Genomic DNA, 18,585 nt, shown 5'->3' with positions numbered 1-18,585 from the left:
CTCGACATCAATAATGTTGGCCTCTTAAGTTGCGTTTCTGCACCATGCATAGCAACAACCAGAATTTCTCCCCTTTGCCATTTTTCAACACCATGGACAGCATGTACCAAAATAATTATACATGTTAGTTGTGGTCCAGCATCCACCAGGATAAAAAAAATTGTCTTTCAGCACCATGGACAGAATCAAACTATTTAGTTATATGCTTTTCAGAACCATGGACAGCAGCCATCAGCCTTATACTCGTTAGTTGTGTTTCAGTACCATGGACAGCAACCACCAGTGTTCCATTCAAAGTTGAACAGACTCCACAGACCTGATCTATGGGGGATTTTAGAAGAGAGTTTCACGGGGAGTCTTTTCAACTTTACATTAAGAGTCATACAGTCACGTTGTATCTTATGCAAAGTACACAGCCTACACGTGGCATAGTGTGGCACCTTCTCTGCCACTCACCGCCTTCTCACTTTGTTGCGGTTTCAGTTTAAAAAAGATATATCTCATAACTAAATCATAACTCGTATCAGCTCTTAGGCTTAGATCTTTCCCCGATTTCGCCCCCACCTAATTAGTCACAGTCAAGCTATGGTGGTCAACTACAGCCTTGGTGTAAATCAGCAGAGAAAAGTCACGACACGGCTTCTTATCCTCATCCACCCTCAGTTCCCTCGCCTTCCGCCTCATCCAGTCCAGACCCACCCCTTACTGTCTGCCATGACCGTCCTCTACAATACGAGACTGTATTCTTTGTACCTCCCCTTTCTCGCCCTCAGTCTGTGCATCCCAGCCTCCCTTCCTAGATATCCATCCCACACCTCTCCACCCGCAAACGGCTCCTACGGTGAGAAAAAAAAGAGAGCAGAACAGTTTCAAACACGTCGGCATAAATCTCACATCCAGAGCTCCCTTTTCTCCTTCCCCTCCTGACGGACTTCATTACTTTATTCCTCTGCGCGCCAATGCCCGAGACCACGCCGAAACGAAGGATTTTTTTCCCTTGAGCATGAAAAGGATTGCCAAATCATCCGCAATCCAACATCACCGACTGAGCCACCAGCATGAGCACTGGATACATATGCTCCAGCAGAAGTTGTTGGCTAGAGAACTAACAAATCTTGGACCACAAATACAGCTAAGAGGGGAGAGTCAGTTTTAGGTAAGTACGGTTATCCCGGCTTGGACCTCTAACATAATATGAGGGTATTTTATATATATATATTTTTCTGTCCATCACTGACCACGAGGTAGTGGTCGGGTAGGCAGGGCTATATTGTGGCACAATTATGGCGATGTTGCGTGGTCAGCATGTTACTGAGGTGGCCGGTGGTGTCTTTTTCGGGATGGAGGCAATTTGTTCTTCACACTGTGAAGCTACCTTTTAAATCATCGGTGTGCAAGTGCTTTCAAGCTCCGCCCGGGCTCAATGTCGACGGAGCGATCTGAGGCTATTAAAAATAACAACACGACTCTTACAATCATATAAACCCATCATCTCCAAACATTATGCAAATTAGTTTTTCTCCCGATTATGTGCACTCGACTGCGTTCTGTCCGCACGTTGTGAGGCAGCATCTTCCCGCGGTGATGCTGCAGGAGTGCGGGCAGAAAGGAGCATTAAAACACTAGGAGAAACAATGATCTCAGAATTTTGGGGGTTCGCATATTACGCAGACCTGCCGCGGCTCCAGTGAATGGCATTACAGGGGCAACATTCAGAGTGAAGGTGCATTAGCAGGCCTGCAGATCACTGTGCAAGTCGGCATCAATATTTGTATTCGAGCTAATTCTGTTTGCAGTCCAGTCGTGGCTTTTTTTTACATCCATGTTGATCAATTCATCCCGGAAACTGCATGTTCCATTAAGGAAAAGTGAGTGCCATCCCAGCTTGGATATTGGATACGGAATGAGTTGCGGTCATGCTTCCTGTTATTATTATTTTTCTCCTGCAGATTTATGGATGACTTACTGCCTGTAATGAATTCTGCGAATCTGTATTTCTGTACCCGTGCGAGTCTACGTGGCTTTTTTTTTTTTGCGCGTGCAAAAAATCAAGCACGTACATGCTTGTTTTATTTCTATGTGTGCGTGCAAGCGCGCGCGTGTGTCACCAGTGAGGCAAAGTTGCCATTCCGTGTTCCCTTAAGTTGCTTTGATTGCTGTTCCACTGACTAACTGCGAGGGGAGCTCATGCTCTTTACACTGGGTGTCATTATGTGGCTAAAGGCAAGATAACTGTGTATGATACTGACACCAACTCTATGAAATTAGAGAAGCGGCTTCTGTTTGAAATTGGTCCGGAAGCATTTATCTGCACTTCCATGACTGCCAGTGCAGTTTTTGTTTTGTTTGTCATTGTTTCTCTTTGGAAAGCCAACCCTAATTAGCTACATTGATGTAGAATTAAAAAAAATAGAAGTAAAAATGATTGTCAGGTGTAAAGCACAAGACATTAGTGTCATTTAATGTATAATCAATAGACTTCAAATAATACAAGATCTCTGTCTGACTGAAACACTGTGTAGGCTTTAAAGAGACAGGTGACAAATGATCTGCCTGTGAATAATCCTGCACCCTGAATTTGAACTTTGAGTTAAGCTTTAATGTTTGAAATTGACATTATACCCAAAGCAAGTCAATCCATCCTGCAGTATTGTTCTGCCTTCGTCTCCAAACGTGCAGCACAAGAAAAATTGTGCAGTCTCCAAGTGTGCAGTGCACTCGCAGCGGAAATTACAGAAGAAAAGCTGCCTCATTCAGTATGCCTCATTCAATCTGGTGGCCTTTTCAATGGCAAAATGCTGGCAACATGTAATCATTTTCAGAGGGAAGGCATTCCACATCACATCGCCAAAATGAAAATGCCAGCACTAGCTTAAAGCTATATTTGTGTCATGGCTTTAGATGACCCAATGTTGATGATGCTTTCAAGGACTGAAAAGAGAGCATTCAGCAGCAGAGGTCCTTTTACAGACCTTGGCAGTGCAACTTACTGATGAATTGTCTGTAAAGTATTTGGCTGTGATTCTTTAAAGGAGAAGAAATAAACACCCATAAACATAATTAGGAGGAATGGGAGATAGAATTCATGCATCTGCGCTTTGCACGCAGAGCTGTTCTATCTATAGTATCTTGTGTATAGATAAGGATATTATTTACAAACTGTCTTTGTGCTGGACAGAGAACAGTATTAGTCTTGTGTTGGCAGAACCCACCAGCTCTCTCTCTCCCTCTCCCTCTCTGTCACTGTCTTTGTATTCTTGTATTGGCACGGCATTGTTTTTATGTGGGGGCTGGCTGCAGCTGTAGTGGCCAGAAGGCTGCCTCCCAAGAGGTTTGAAAAAAAAATCTGTTTTCATCGGAAACAAACAACAGGGTCACATAATGACATGTGACAAAATCTCACAGAAATGCTGGTGAGCTTACAATATTTGGGAAAGGCGGCTGAATCATTTGACCTCCACTAGGGGCTGTCTGACCTATGTGCTGCTGCTATCAGTCCCTGCAAGACCACATGGGGCCTAACCATGCCTGTATGGTGCCATGTTCAAAAAGAATTCTCACCCTGTAGGCTCATAATTAACGGGTTGGTAGCTGATCACAAGTGGTTAATTGCATTCTTGCACACCATGAAATTTAAAGCATGTTAAGCCTTGATTAACAATTCCAGAAGGAAATTTTGTTTCAGTTTTTTTTCTTCACAATGGCCTTTAAAAACATCAGAACATTCATGTAGAGCAGTCTCACCCCCGTGCACAGCACATAAACTGCATAAAAACACTGACTTATTGTGTGAGAACCATAGTTTTTAAATTCAGTGTTGCATCTGCTGCTGTTCGCTATCTTTTTCAGTTTCTGTTTTTTTTTCAGACACAAATTTTGGTCTCGAAGCCTTTGGGGAGCTGAAAGCAGCCTTAGAAAAGCATCAAAACAATTTTATTGTTATCAACTATAACGGCACACACAATTTGTCATCTGAATTCAGTGGCCTCTGTCCAATCTCTCAGTATCCTCCTCTTTCTCTTTCTTCACAGAAGGGGACCACATTCTAAATGTGTGCGAGTCAACATAACCACTGTTATATGACACAATCAAGAAATAAATTGCACATTAAAAGTTAACCAGCAAACAGAAATCAATTATTTGTCAGAAAAATGCACCTTCAGTTGCTGTAAGCGAAGCTCATTGTGGCCTGCCTGCCTTGTGACTGCTGATGAACCTGAATAGGATGTTACGTAAAAAAAATCATTAATTATTAAGTTCATTTGCAGGAGCTGCAGTTATAGAGCTTTGCCCTGGATACAACAATTATAATTTTTGCAGCATTTATTGTAGCGTTCAAAAGAAAATCAGTCAATCACTTTGATGTTATTCTATGTACTGGCAGAGATTGATTAATATGTATCAGAAGCAGTCGCTGAATCCTCCATGCATACTTGCTCTGAAGATCTCTGCTTTCAAATGTGCAAAAGCAGACCTTGCATATTTGGTTACCACACACAGTCCTCTGCAAATTATTCATCTTGACCTAACATTTGGCCATTGCCAGTTAGGAGACACCGGATACAAAAGTGATGCTAAATGGAGCCTCTGCAAACCTGACCCCCGTGTCTTTAAGCACTACCAGGGAGCTCCGTTATTACTCCTTAAAAATATGATAACTCTGACAACACAGTAATAACCAGAGTAATTTATCTTGCCTGACACCGCCTTGGTCTTTGCTGGCTAGGTGATAGCTGTGGTTCTACATCCATTTGAATTTTCTGTCCAGTTTTGCTGTGAGAGGGAGAGGGAGAGAGATGTTTTGATTTGCTGTGGTCTTTCACATCACTGAACAATAGAGGTCTGCACTGGCCGGCGATTACACATAGAACCTTTTAACTTCATTTGCTTCACTGTTGCCTCCCATGTTCCCTCCAGCAATGTAATTTGATCTGCCACAGTCTGGAAGTTGTGTCTGAGGTATCTTAAACAAAATACAGTCTTCTCAGTCGTAAAATATCTTCGGGCTCCAATTTGTATGGAGATGAAATGCGGCTGTGACGATGCTTTGGCAATTGGCAAATCTGTTGTGGAGATTTTCTGTTCCATCTGCATCTGTTTGGTAATTTTGTGGGCAGTCATTGTACAAATACATTCTGGGGAAAATGCAGTATGGATTCTGATCTTTTTCAGTCGATATATCATACATGTTTACTGTGTGTTTAACATATCTACGAAACATCCAAAGCCAACATGTGTTTGTAGTTGTATAGTGTTTACTGTGAACTTGCATCAGTGTTATAGAATGGAATAGCTGGAATATCCACAAACAATTGTTAGTTAAAACATGTGTAAGATATTGTTAAATCTGTGTCAAACATTGGATCAAACAGGGCTGCATGATTTGAAAAAATACCTAATCGTGATTACATTGACTTTTAATGCACCTATATTTCATATGGAACTGGAGAGAATGGTCAATTTTTGGATCATTACTCTTAATTTTAATTAAAAACATTTCAAATATGGTGTTTTTTTGCAAAGGTCTGTCCCAAATTTTTGGTGTTGGTATTTATATATATATATTCTACCTTTAACAAATACTGCGCTTCTTGCGATTTGAAAATTGTAAAAAAAATAGTAAAACACTGTCAAATTGCATCAGAAATACCCTTTAATTAGCGTAAATCAAGGAATAGTACAAAACTTTTAAACTGTAGAAAAAACACATTTTTTTTCATGTAAAATTAATGTAGAAATACTATGATGTCAGAAGGACACAATGAACCTAAAAATAAAGGGACGACTCAGTCTAAATTACAGTTTTTGCTGATATTTACATTTAAATTAACAGTAGAAAACTCACTGTATTTTTCACGGTGAAGTTGTGGTAACCACAGCTGCAAATTAAACAGATATTTTTTTTAACAGTGTAGTCCATATTACAATTCCTATAAACTCAACCTTAATTCTTCAGCCCTAGGATCAAATGGCTGTTTATATCTGTATAATAGGGTCGATAGTAGTGACAAACCCACAGAGACAGACCACCCAGCTCTGCAGCTCCTCTCGGCTCTATGGGGCTCATTGTTCTGGATCTAGGTCCTGTGTTTATTTGACCCGTCTATTATATTCGACCTGACTTCCTCCTTTTTGCCCTTCATAATTACTACGGCCACTAGAGGTCGTCCCCTAACATCAACTGAAATATGGGTCGTTTTTCTATAAATGAATTGCAATGTGCCAATGCTAATCATCATGTATAGAGATTAAAGAAAACTCCAGCCCAGTTACTTCTAATTTTAACCTTATTTCCGGCCATTTGCTCAACATTGAAACAAATCATTTTAACACAAAAATACATACCCAATCTGCTCTGGACACCGTGTTTGAATCATTTCCTTCTAACCGTATGCTTTAACAAGGTCAGTGCACAAACTTTTCTCACACTTCCCTGGCACACTCCCAATTGGATGGTCATAGCTCAGTGTTTTTATGGTAGTCACAGCTACCAGGGGCCTACAGTGCAGTTACCACTGCTCTGACAGTGATTTCCAGGCTCCACACTGAAAACAATAGCTGAGATCCTCCGACAATTTTCAGGAGAGTAACTCTGTATTCTCAACAAGAACACTGTGTTTCCAGAGGTGCATCAGAGGCATATGCTATCTCTCTTGCTTCCCAAAAGGTTGCCTTAAAATAATAAAAGTGAAAAAGTGGTTTGGTGGAGGTTGATAGTGGCAGGGCATTGTGATAAGTGATTGGTAATTTACATTTAGCTGAAACAAACAACTGAAAAATTAAGCTGTGCACTTAAGTTGTTAAAATAAAATTCATGATTGGATGCATGTAAATATGGCTATATTGGCTACCTACTGTCTTCGGAGCATAAGGAGAACAAGGAGCTCTAGGCAAGAAACAAAATGGTCTTTGTCTTTCATAATTGGTCCGATTCACTGTTGACAGACAAGACGATGAAGGGGAATTTCACATCTTAAGAAAATTGAGCCCTTATAAAAAGCTGTTAGTTTGGACCTCTCTGGACAACTGTCAGTGTGCTGCAGGAAACTCACTTTCAAGTGTTTAAAGGGCTTGAGAGGATCAGATTTGATTGGCACTAAAATGATCAAATATGTGATTATTTTAAGGGTCATGTTCAAGTGCACTAGAGCCACAAACTTGCCCCAGTACTTATGCTTTGTTTTTTTTTTTAAATTAATAATACACATCTCTGTCTAAAAAAGACTATCTTCATGACTGAAACACACAGACAGAAAATGTATTTTCCTTTTTTGCCTTTAAAATATTTGTTTTCAAATGATCAAAACTATTTGTAAGATACAAACACACATATAATTCTTTAACTGATGCCTGACTTATGTGCATTTAATACCCAAGTTTTAATTAATACATTTGTATTCCTTTATCAAATGTATCTACAAATTTCACTTTACATTTCACAAAGAAGGGATTCAAATATGTGTCTAATCCTGGACCTCCACACTTACTGTTAAAGTTTATAAACAAATCTAAAGTATTACTTATTTCTATGACTCAGCTAAGTGTCTGCCAAGATAAAAAAGCCCCAATTTAAGATATGAACAATCATGGAACGATAATCTTTCTGAAGAATTTTAATTAGGCCTCTCACAGTGAAGGTTTTAATCTTTTCCAATCTTCCTGGTGCTGACTTGCAAACGAGAAGCACTCCCTGCTGGAACATTTTAGGTACCTCCAATTATTCCTTAAGAATAGAGAAACATTTGCTAAAACATTTCAAATAGTCTGGGATTTATAAAAATGAAGCCTGGATGGAGATGAGAAGCTTCTATTTTCAGTACTTACAGTGTGTCCCAATTTTGAAAAATTCAACAGCTGAACAGTCATTTGGGAGAGAGGGTAGATTCATAGACTGACCCATGACCGATGTGAAGCTGGTGAGTCAAGGCACTGTTGGCTCATGCCAGTGGCTCCCAGCATCACTGACCTATATTGCGGCTCAGGGCAGCAGCAGCATACAATGCAGCAAATGACCAATTAGACTTGAATACTCACATTGGAGTGGTATCTTAATGTGAGCTACTGTAAAAAGCTCTCTTATGTGGCTCGCTAGAGATAGATGTTAACTCAACAATTGTAGATTTCTTAATCGTATTGCACTAAAAAACTAAATGTGGGTAACTAATATTGGGTAATAACTAATAGTTTGACTAATATTAGTAGCAATTTGTGAACTCACTTCTAGTCTAATTGTGGAATGAAGTGGACAAAGCCTCCTGGTCTGATAAGTAAAGCTCATGTATAGAAGTCTATGAGAAAATTACCCTACTTCTCACCTGATTTATTATCTCAGAACTTATTTTTCTAATGACTTTATGGTCTCATTGGCTAGTTTCAAGTCTTCTTCAATGAAACATTGTGTTTATTAGGTAAATTATGGTCTAATTTAGAGGAAAAGAGTTTGTATACTCACATTGGAGTGGTATCTATTGTAAGCTGCTGGTAACAGCTTTCTTATGTGGCTAATCCTGCTAGGGATAGATATCTACTCAACAACTGTATTTTTCTTAATCTTATTGCAGATAAACTAATATTGTGTGAGCATGGTCTGAAAAGTAAAGCTAATGTATAGTCTATGAGTAAATGACCCTACTTCTAACCTGATTTATTATCTCAGAACGTCTTTTTCTAATGAGTTTATGGTGTCATTTGCTAGTTTTAAGGCTTCTTCAATGAAACATGGTGTTAATCTAGTAAATTACAGTCTTATGTAGAGTAAAATAGATAATAGAGCATTCTATGCTTTGGAGCGTGGCTACCTTGTGATGGACCTGTTAGGCAGCATAGGAGTATAACAACGTATATGCATAGCACTGTGTACATTTAAATAGCCATGAAATGTATTTTGGTTTGAAGTAGACATAGCCTCCTGGTCTGATAAGTAAAGCTAGTGTATAGAAGTCTATGAGAAAATTACCCTACTTTTCACCTGATTTATTATCTCAGAACTTATTGTTCTAATGAGATATGGTCTTATTGGCTAGTTTCAAGTCTTCTTCAATGAAGCATGATGTTTAGTAAATTATGGTCTAGTTTAGAGTAAAATATATAATAGAGCATTTTATGTTTTAGAGTGTACCTTGTGATGGACCTGTTAGTCAGCATAGGAGTATAACAATATGTTTGCATGGCACTCTACATTTAAATAGCTATGAAATTGTTGTGGTTGACCTTGAATTATGTAAGCTAACTAAGGAGATTTCCATTTTGTAAACAGGAGCCAGCTATAGTCTGGCTGCCAGGGTAAGTGGGCATGCATATAGTGTCCTCAGGTTCTCAATCAGATCCACCATCTCATCCAAATATAGCCACTTCTGGCTCACAGTGGTCCACAAACCAATGGGGGACATCATTTTGGCTTGAGTCTATGGTATGTACCCTGATTCTCACTTATGCAGATGTACTTTCCCCAAACTGGATTATGTACCTGTAATTTAGCTTAGTGCATAAAGTCCCTTCAGACATGAACCTCTTTATGTAAATGTGATGGCAGGTTTAACTTCTGTTTAAAAAAGGAGAGTGTCCTTCTGAAGCAGTGACAGCATCTGTCTTTTTAAGTGCCCAGGAATGACTTATGTCCACCTTAAAGTGAGTTAAAGAGAGTTAAAGAGGTCAAATGATGTCATTAAAGAGCTGCAGTGTCTGTGGAGAGGACGTCTGGTTGGACCGAGTCAACAAACTATCCAATTCCTGTTTCAAATTGGCATCAGTTTTTTTCCCCAAGAATGACCACAGTCGTTAAGTTTAACCTTAACCACGTTTGTTACACAAGGTAGTAACCATAATGACAAAGGGCCATGATGTCGTCCCGAACTTTAACAAAGTACCCAAGTCATGAGCTTTTCCTAAACCTAACCAAGCCTTTTTGATTCTGAACCCAACCAAACCTGAACAAAAGTTTTAATAAAACAGATTCATTTTTCAACAGTAATGTTTAATAGTTTTGGAAGGTACGAACAAATAATTCTATCATACTTATAGAAGAAGGCATGGACAAGCAACATATTATGTTGTTCACATCATATCTGAATGTCCAAAAGGCATCTAAACCCAGTAGGTATCGTAGGATCAATCTTAAAATCACTGGTTGTAAATGTTTTGTATGTAAAGTACAGTACAGTGCTTAACATTTTATCTGAAGTTTGATGAGAAAAACATAATCCAGGCACTAATGTGTTTCACCCTAAAAGTAACTGCTTAAGCAAAATGGACACAATTTGTAGGAGACACAGTTGATTAGCGCTGCATTCTTTGTCTGCAACAACTTAGTGCTGTAAAAGACATTGTGCTACTGACTCCAGAAGTAGCACATGAATGGCCTGACACAGCACTTTCACAGAAGTACCAACCTATAGATTTTTTTTTCTATGTGCCTGACCTTGCCTGTGCCTGTATATATGCGCGTGTGTCTCTTGCACGTTGAGCATCTTTTGAATGGCTGAGGCAGAACATCTGCCACGGCAGCAGACCCGTATATTAATTAGTATTTAAACATACATCCTTCATGTTCGCTAACGTCAATCCTACATGTCCCAATGGGTGAACCATTAGTGCATTTGCATTCCTAGTATGTGAGCTTTATTGCCTAAGCACCGCATCCTGTCACATTTAGCCTGAGGGACATTGACTAGACATTCATGCATATTTGTGATCATTTGGCATTGCCTTCAGGGCTGTTGCTATGGTAACTCTTATAACCTTGTATCAGATCTTCAACTGGTGTTCGTGTATTTGGCCGGCTTAATCTCTACTTATCATTCATGCAACCATTATTTTAAATCTACTCGATAAATTAATGTTTTCATAATGACCTGTCTTTTAAAATGCTGCAGTTTGATTTTCATGATCAGTTGTGCTTTAAGGCACACCTAAAGGCAGTAATATCGTCCTGGACATTATTGAATATAAATTGGATAAATTCGATATAAATTAAAAATTATATATCTCCTCCAGGCATGCATATGTTGCGGTTATTGCCTGGCCTCCAAATGGTCTTCATGTTATGGTAAATGTTTGAAATTCTATGTATATAATTATAGTTAAAATAAAACTTACTGTGTGTATGCTTGGCATGTAATGACGGCATAAATATTCCTTAAATTTGATGACCACAATAAAAGTCTGTTGGTTTTAAAGCACATTTTAGAATGTGCAAAAAGGGTAACAGCTTGAGAACTTCCGCCTTCCCATAAATGCCGTCATGTGCTTTGATAAGATTTATGGAATTATTATGAAATGAACAGGTAATAAATTTCTCCTGTCTTCTTGTGTTTCCAGATCACTTAAAGTTACAGATTGCTCAATTAAAAAAAAAAGTGTACTTCTCATGTGAGAGGGAAAGTGAGAACTAAAAAAGGAACCCTGCCAAACCTGCAGTGTCCACTGAAGATGAAACAGTCGAGCAGATGTTGAGTGAAAGACACTGAAACAGATGGAACTGTGCATCTTAAACCAACTTTAATGATGAAATCTATTGAAAAGCCAGCGTCTACAATACTAATGATCATACTGTGGAATACATAAATGGAACCACTTTCATTCAACCAATAAAAAAAAAAATATTATGCACAATCTTAGAATACTGCAGAAAAACTGAGAAAAAAAAAATCATAGACTTAATTTAGGACACTTCACAAATGAAGAAATAACAGCTGTGTTATTAATTTTTAAAAATTTTAATCCTGGATGAAAAAGGTCAACCCTCAAATGCTTTCATAGTTTGGAGGAAAGAGGGTTAGGTCAACTGTCAGCAGGGTTTCTCGAAAAGAGGACCAAGCGTTGCATGTTTAAAAGTAGGAAATGAAGCTGTGGCCAGATAATTTGTAAAAATAGACAAAACACTGAATCAAATTAACTAGAAACTTAGTAGGACAAATTTATGGGACAGATTGGGCACTGTGAGACCTAATAAAAACATTAAAAACCTTGCAAAACATATTTGTTAGTGGCTGTAGCTGTTTGTCCTTTAGACATCTTCAAATTGAATTACAAATTATATTGACAAAATAGCAATTTACAGTTAACAAATTAACTTTTATGCAGCAGAACAATTAAGTATAGTTATCTATGGTTTCCTTACACTGAATTAACAGACGTAATGTGTGCATACTAGAGCCAGACCATAATGGGATTCTTGAAAAGGATACTGATTTTAAAGAAGATACATTTACAGATGACCCATATGATGGCCAATACAGTGAATCTTGAGCTAAAATGAAAATAGACCCTTTTTTTGTGAATTAAAGACTGATTTTGCACTTATATGGTTATAAGGTTCATACATATATACATTACAATTACATCATACAATGTACTATTGTCAACCAATGCTGGAAATGAAAACTTAGAAAATAAATAATTAATTCAAAATAATACTAAAGGCGAAATAAACAACATTACTGTATGTTCAGTATCGGCCAATAGCTGGCCATTTGAATAAATAATAAATAGAAATTAAATAAATAGCCATATGACACCTTCTAAATCAGCCCAAGCATTTTCTGCACTATATGTACTGTGAAAAAAGGTTATCATATTGGCACAGACTGTGAAACATATTCGCCAATACAGATAGTTACGCATACGTCTGTGACAGTTCATGATCTGCCAATTTCTACTTTTACTTTCTGCTGTAGTGCATTCTGAAAAGATTTTGATCTCAAAAAGATAAACAGCATGTGGCTTCAGATCTCTCAGCCACCACCAACGTCTACAATTTGTTCAGGGAATTCAGTCTTGATTATCAGGCTAATACAGTACATACACATGGCCCATTTATTGGGCCTGGTTTAGCTCATCTACTCCATCCAGGATGAAGCTTTCTGGCACATGCATTACTTACTATATTTACCTCATTATTTCATAGGTAGACTGCTTGTGATGGTAATGCCCAGGGCCTCATCATCACCTGGTTGCCTGCCGACTCAACTAAAGATTCAAATTCTCCAATATGACAGGATGGAACAAAACAGTCTCAGTGCAGCAGAGGCTTTCATGCACTGTTGGACTCCATTCGCTTCTACTTTGGTTTCCATGAAGGCTGTTGGGATTACTAATAAACAATGGCAGTGGGTTGCCACCTGGCAACCTATTGTGATTGCCTGCTGGAGGGAGGAGACCCAACCAGCTGGCCATTCTTTACCACTGGTGCCAGCCGCTGTCCCTTACACTGCACATGTGTAGTGCTCAGCAGAGAGGAGTGCTTGCTCTGTTGTGCATCCATCATCCTCTGCAGGTTATAACCCTGTCAGAGACCGCAGGCGAGACCTGTGCTGTATGTTTATCATAGCAGCTTACCTGTGTTCGATAGAGAGTGTAGTATGGTATAGTTTCTTGAGAGTAAGCCGGGGCCATTGTGCTCCTGCTGCAGCTGCCTTTAGTGAGTCTAGTGCTGTGAGTCCCACTTCAAAGAGGACACGATTGGAGGGTGAATAAAAGCTCCAAGTCAGTCAATTGGCCCTGAATTGCCCGAACTTAACTGCAATATCAGCAGTGCTGGCGTGGTCAACTTTTTTTCTCGGCTTAACTTGCTCAGCCCCTCACATTGACATCAGGGCCAGGTGGACGGGGAGGAAGTGGAAGGAGAAGAGGCAGTGTGCTCGATTTATCAGTAATTATGGAGTGCTATTTTCTCTGTCTCCTATCTATGTCTGCCCTGGGAAGCAGTAGCCATTCTTTAATCTTGACACCCGGTGATCATGTAACACAAGGAAGTGCCTATTAGAGGTGGAGAGGAATTGGAGGGGGCCTCTCTCCTGATCCTCTTTTAGGGGAGTCGGGTTGACAGAGATGGTGAGCTTGGGGATACATGAGCGAGGGGAGAGGGAGAAAGAGGTTGACAAGAGATGGTGGTTGAAGTAACGAGGACAATTTAGAACTGGTTTTCAAAACTCAAGAGGTTTGGTAAGGGTGGTGGGTTAAGGGGAACATTGAGGAAATCTTCAGAAGTCTTCTCTTCTAGCATAAAAAGAACAGACTTGCTAAAAGGACATCTGAACTAATTTGATCTTTCAGATGAACTAAAACAACTGCAATAATGTGAAATTCAGTTGTAGAGCAAAGCAGGTCTTTATGCTGCTCCCTCTGGGCTTGCTTGCACTGAGTCAAACGCAATCAAGAAAATGTCGGGGGTAATTATATTATGCTTTGGGATGATTGTGTATCAGGTAACATAAATCTGATGGAGATGCAAGAGAGGCCAAATGTTGTGTTTTAAAACCTCTTTTGATTTGAGTTCAAGACGATATCTGGCAGACTGACAGAACACCTCAGAAAAAAAGCATTTATTTTTTTATTGCAGTCTTTTCATGGACATGCAGGACCCAGAACTAAAAGCCAAACAGATGCTATTTAGATTTTTATGTTAATTTTATCCTGATTGGGTAAAACTGGAGTCCTTTACTGAGTCTATCCATTTTCTGAAAATAATACATCAAAAATATTCCCACTTTGATTAATTCTTCAACACTTCAGTGGGTGACACACTTGTTGCCTTCAGTCAAAACAGCAGAGGCATTGGAAATTCACGTTGATTGAGTCTCTTAACATGAATAATATGTTTTCTCAACCAAGTGCAGAGCTGCCAGCACTGTGCCAACCTGGCACCTCACTCCATTAACAGCCCTCTTCTAATTTTGCAGTTACATGAAATCACCAAGTGGCAGGATTATAATGATCAGACTTATATGTTGTTCTCCACACAAAGAAGACAGACACAGACAGATTCTAAGTGTTTGAACTATGAATAAAGAATCACAAATCAGCCCGCAGTGGGCCTATTTGTAATGCTGAGATGCCGTTTTAGCACGAAAACCCTGCAAAATCTGACAAGCATGCCTGAGCCAGACAGGGAAATGATTTGTGTTTCAGTCAGATTTGTGTTTGAATCAAACTGCTGACAGTGTGCTGACTGGGAGAAGATGCACTGCATGCACTGTAAATACAGAGGCATCTCATATATGATTTAATCATCCGCTCTATACTGTGATAGACTGAACGTGTTCGGCTATATTTAATTCCCACCAAATGAATTATGGATGCAATGCTACAATGATGTGGGTAGTCTGCGAACTGTGATGTTAAAGTTACATCATTCTTTGATATGATGCTTGCTAGACATTTGAGGTGTGGTAAAAATATGTTTTGCTGCATGATTTCCTTCAAAAGCTCCTGTAACCCCCTACTGCTGATTTGGTATTATGAAAGCTTTTGATAATGCCCTTAACCAATAAACTGCCTCAAAACTGGGGTTGGTAACTGAGTTTTTGGAAATGCATGTTGCAAAAGACCCCTCAAAATGACTGGCTTATATGACGTTTAATCAATTTTTATTCTCTATTCATTTTTATTTTTACATTAATTTGGGCTTTTATTTTGAAAGCAGGTTAGGTTTGTTCGGCCCCCTGCCTTCGTTGGTAATGATGTTTGCCCACTGTACCCAACCACTTTGTATGAATATGGGTCCGCCCTCCTTGTTTAGCTTGGTCAATGTCGCCAAGTATCCCAGCATGCTTTGTGCAGCAAATTAGTCGTTTCTAATACATAATGCAGGGTGTCAAACTGATCCATTAAAGGTCTGGTTTGGCTGCAGTTTTTTGTTCTAACCAAGCAAGAGCACACTCGATACAATAAATCAACTGAGTGAAGACAGTTGAGGTGACTGAATGACTTGAGTCAGGTGTGCTCCTGCTTGGTTGGAACAAAATCTGCAGCAACACTGGCACTTTCATGGATCAGTCTGACTCTCCCAATAATAAATGGGAGTGATTTTTGGCCAGCCTGGTAGCATGCAATGGGCTACAGGGTAACAACTTAGAGAGCAGCCCCAAAAACCACACAAGTTGCTATTTTACTAAAATAACACAAACTGCAGCCATGCAGCTGTAGACTAGAGAGCAGTTCTGTCATCTCTAGATGTATATTTACTGTGGTTCTGGATGATGACTGGTGCCACAAAATTAGCTAAATTAGTAACATGCAACATTGTGGAAACATGCAGAACTCTCATCACCTCTCATCACCTGGCTGGAAAGTGAACAAGGTTTGAGTTAGCTTTCAATTACTGTTTTGCTAATGGTATGCAAATGTATATGAAAGTAATCTAACACAAATCTTTGTGACTGCATTTGTGGCTAATTTGGGCCCAACTATTTTTCTAAGGTTGATTATCTGTTTTGTTTTCATCAAGTATATGAACAGATAACCTAACTTTAACAGTAAAGACTTATTGTCTAATTTTACTTTCAGCGCATTTTAATTGTTTATGGCTATTGTTTTCTTTGTGTGTGGACATGCTCAGATTTATCAGTGCCTTTCTTTTATTTTTCTTCTTCTTTCTTCTTATTAATATAGATAATAATATATACAGTTGCATTTCAATAAATTAGAATATCATGGAAAAGTGCAATAGTTCAAGTCAAATAGCCCCAACATACTTTTCAGAGGCCAGCATTCCCATATTAAACATTGGTCTTTTGTAATACTATATTTTTTTGAGACACTGAATTTAAGGTCTTCAATAAATGTAAGCCATAATCATTATAATTAGAAGAAATTAAATATTATATAAATATATATTAATATATGTTTCATTCTGTGTGTAGTGGATCTATATAATGTGTTATTTCCACTTTTTGAATTGAATTACTGACATAAATAAACTTTTCTATGATATTCTAATATATTGAGATGCACCTGTAGTACTGTTTATATTATAAATATAATCTTCATGGACGATTGGCTGTTGCTTCAGCTAGGGATGCTACAGATGATTCAACTAAATAGATGAAAGGATCATTATTGTAACATAATAACCACAGAAAAACTAAGGAATTGTGTATTACCTGTACGCTGACCAATTTACATACTGTAACTTAATCATACCGTTAGGTGACCTATGTGGTCATGTGTTTAGTCTTCTGTAAAATATGACACATTACCAATGTTAGTTCCATTGATCCTGTACATTGATCTTTTATTGCGGCTCACTCAACCACATAAATACATATACAGCATGCGACAAACAGACAAACATTGATTAAACCTTCGGGGACACGGACCAGTATTCATTTACATATGCATGCACATGTTCACAAAGCACACACAAACGTGTTCCATCCCCAAAGACCTCTGCGCCGCCGTGCTGATGGAGCTGGTGTTGTTAGTTTTAATGATGGAGAGGCCAGTCCAGGTGAAGCTAGCCCGAGCAGAATCCTCTGTGGTGTTTTTTGCAGACTCGGCACACTAACATGACACCAGTGTAGGGCAGAGAAGAGGCAACGCGGCAGATTCAAGTCACAGCGGTGAGCAGAAAACAAAGTGCAATGGTGGTAGCCTTTGGCTGGATAACAATCTGACTACAGTGGCGGAACAGTGGTTCTGAAAACTGATCACATTAAGAAGAGACACGGATAGTGACATCTCAGTGAGCTCAGGAGAGATTCTATAAAATGTGCTTGTACTTTGATGCTCAGTTTCAATGAGCTTTTGTTGGAATGGTCCATCAGACAAGTCTTTTGTCATTGTAATTGAGCTCAGCGAAAGTTTAATAAGGAAGACTGCTTCATTTTTAATTCTTTCACCTGTAGGCTACTCTTTCATTCATTACTTCTTCGAAGCCACACCTCTTGGCTGCATTCCTTTCATCCCCACCTCCCTCCATTATTATATCAGTTTGAAATTCAAGAGGCAACCTCCTCTTCGTTCATCATCCAATCAAGTAAGCCCTAAATTCACTCCTTCTCTCTTACACAGATGGGAGCTAATCACTAATCAGCGCTCTTATTAACCCATTCAACAGCTTCCGAGGCTCGCTGTTTCCCGTTGCCTTCAGTCACCGTTTTGGCACTTTAAAGACACTCTTGGCCACCTTGTACAGTGCTCACACACATCATTCCACCAAGCCAGAGTCTTGACACAAAAGAGGAAGTGGATTCCCAAAGCTTATTTCCAGACCAGACAAAGATGGTTCTCCCAGTGGGAGCCTCACTTAAGCATAATTTCTCTAAACAGCATCACATTACTGTGAACTGCTACTAGTTTTCTCCTCATTTGCTCTCTTATAAAGCCAAGCAATCAGTCTTTGATCTATGATGACCACCCTGAGCTTACTTAAGAGAATGCACACACACACACACACACACACACACACACACACACACACACACACACACACACACAAAGTGATTCTTAAGATGAACAGAAAATTAGGCAGCACTCCAGAAGAAAGTGACCCTCACACACTAAGTTGGCACCTTTAAAAAATGTTGACACCCAAGCACACACAGTAATTAGAGCAGATTACTGTTACAACCACAACCAGGCCTTTAAATATAAAAAGGAAAAAGGTTTACTTATTTGGACATGGCAGCAAAGAAGTCTTCAAAGGCAACAATTATGTTACAAACCAGTGAAAAAGGCTCAAATAAAACCAGTGAAATAACGCTTCAAAGTTATGCTAAATTTTAGAAAGAGAAAAACTGACATGGCTGTTTCTAAAGGGGATCACTTGACCTATGACAAAGATTTATGTGTAAAGATGGGTTGTAG

General features: G+C 39.0%; 1 protein-coding gene across 1 annotated transcript in view; it reads left to right on the top strand.

Moving 5' to 3' along the window:
- Nucleotides 1-835: 835 nt before the first annotated feature.
- Nucleotides 836-18,585, top strand: part of brinp1 (bone morphogenetic protein/retinoic acid inducible neural-specific 1) — a 136,404-nt gene continuing 118,654 nt past the window's right edge. Inside the window, exon 1 of the mRNA XM_059357758.1 lies at nucleotides 836-1,156. The gene's annotated coding sequence lies outside the window, so the exon portion shown is untranslated. The remainder of the gene's footprint in view (nucleotides 1,157-18,585) is intronic.

Source organism: Centropristis striata, chromosome 19, assembly GCF_030273125.1.
Source record: "Centropristis striata isolate RG_2023a ecotype Rhode Island chromosome 19, C.striata_1.0, whole genome shotgun sequence".
NCBI classification, from domain to species: domain Eukaryota; kingdom Metazoa; phylum Chordata; class Actinopteri; order Perciformes; family Serranidae; genus Centropristis; species Centropristis striata.
Note: the sequence above shows the minus strand (reverse complement) of the source record. Positions and strands in the feature narration are given on the sequence as shown.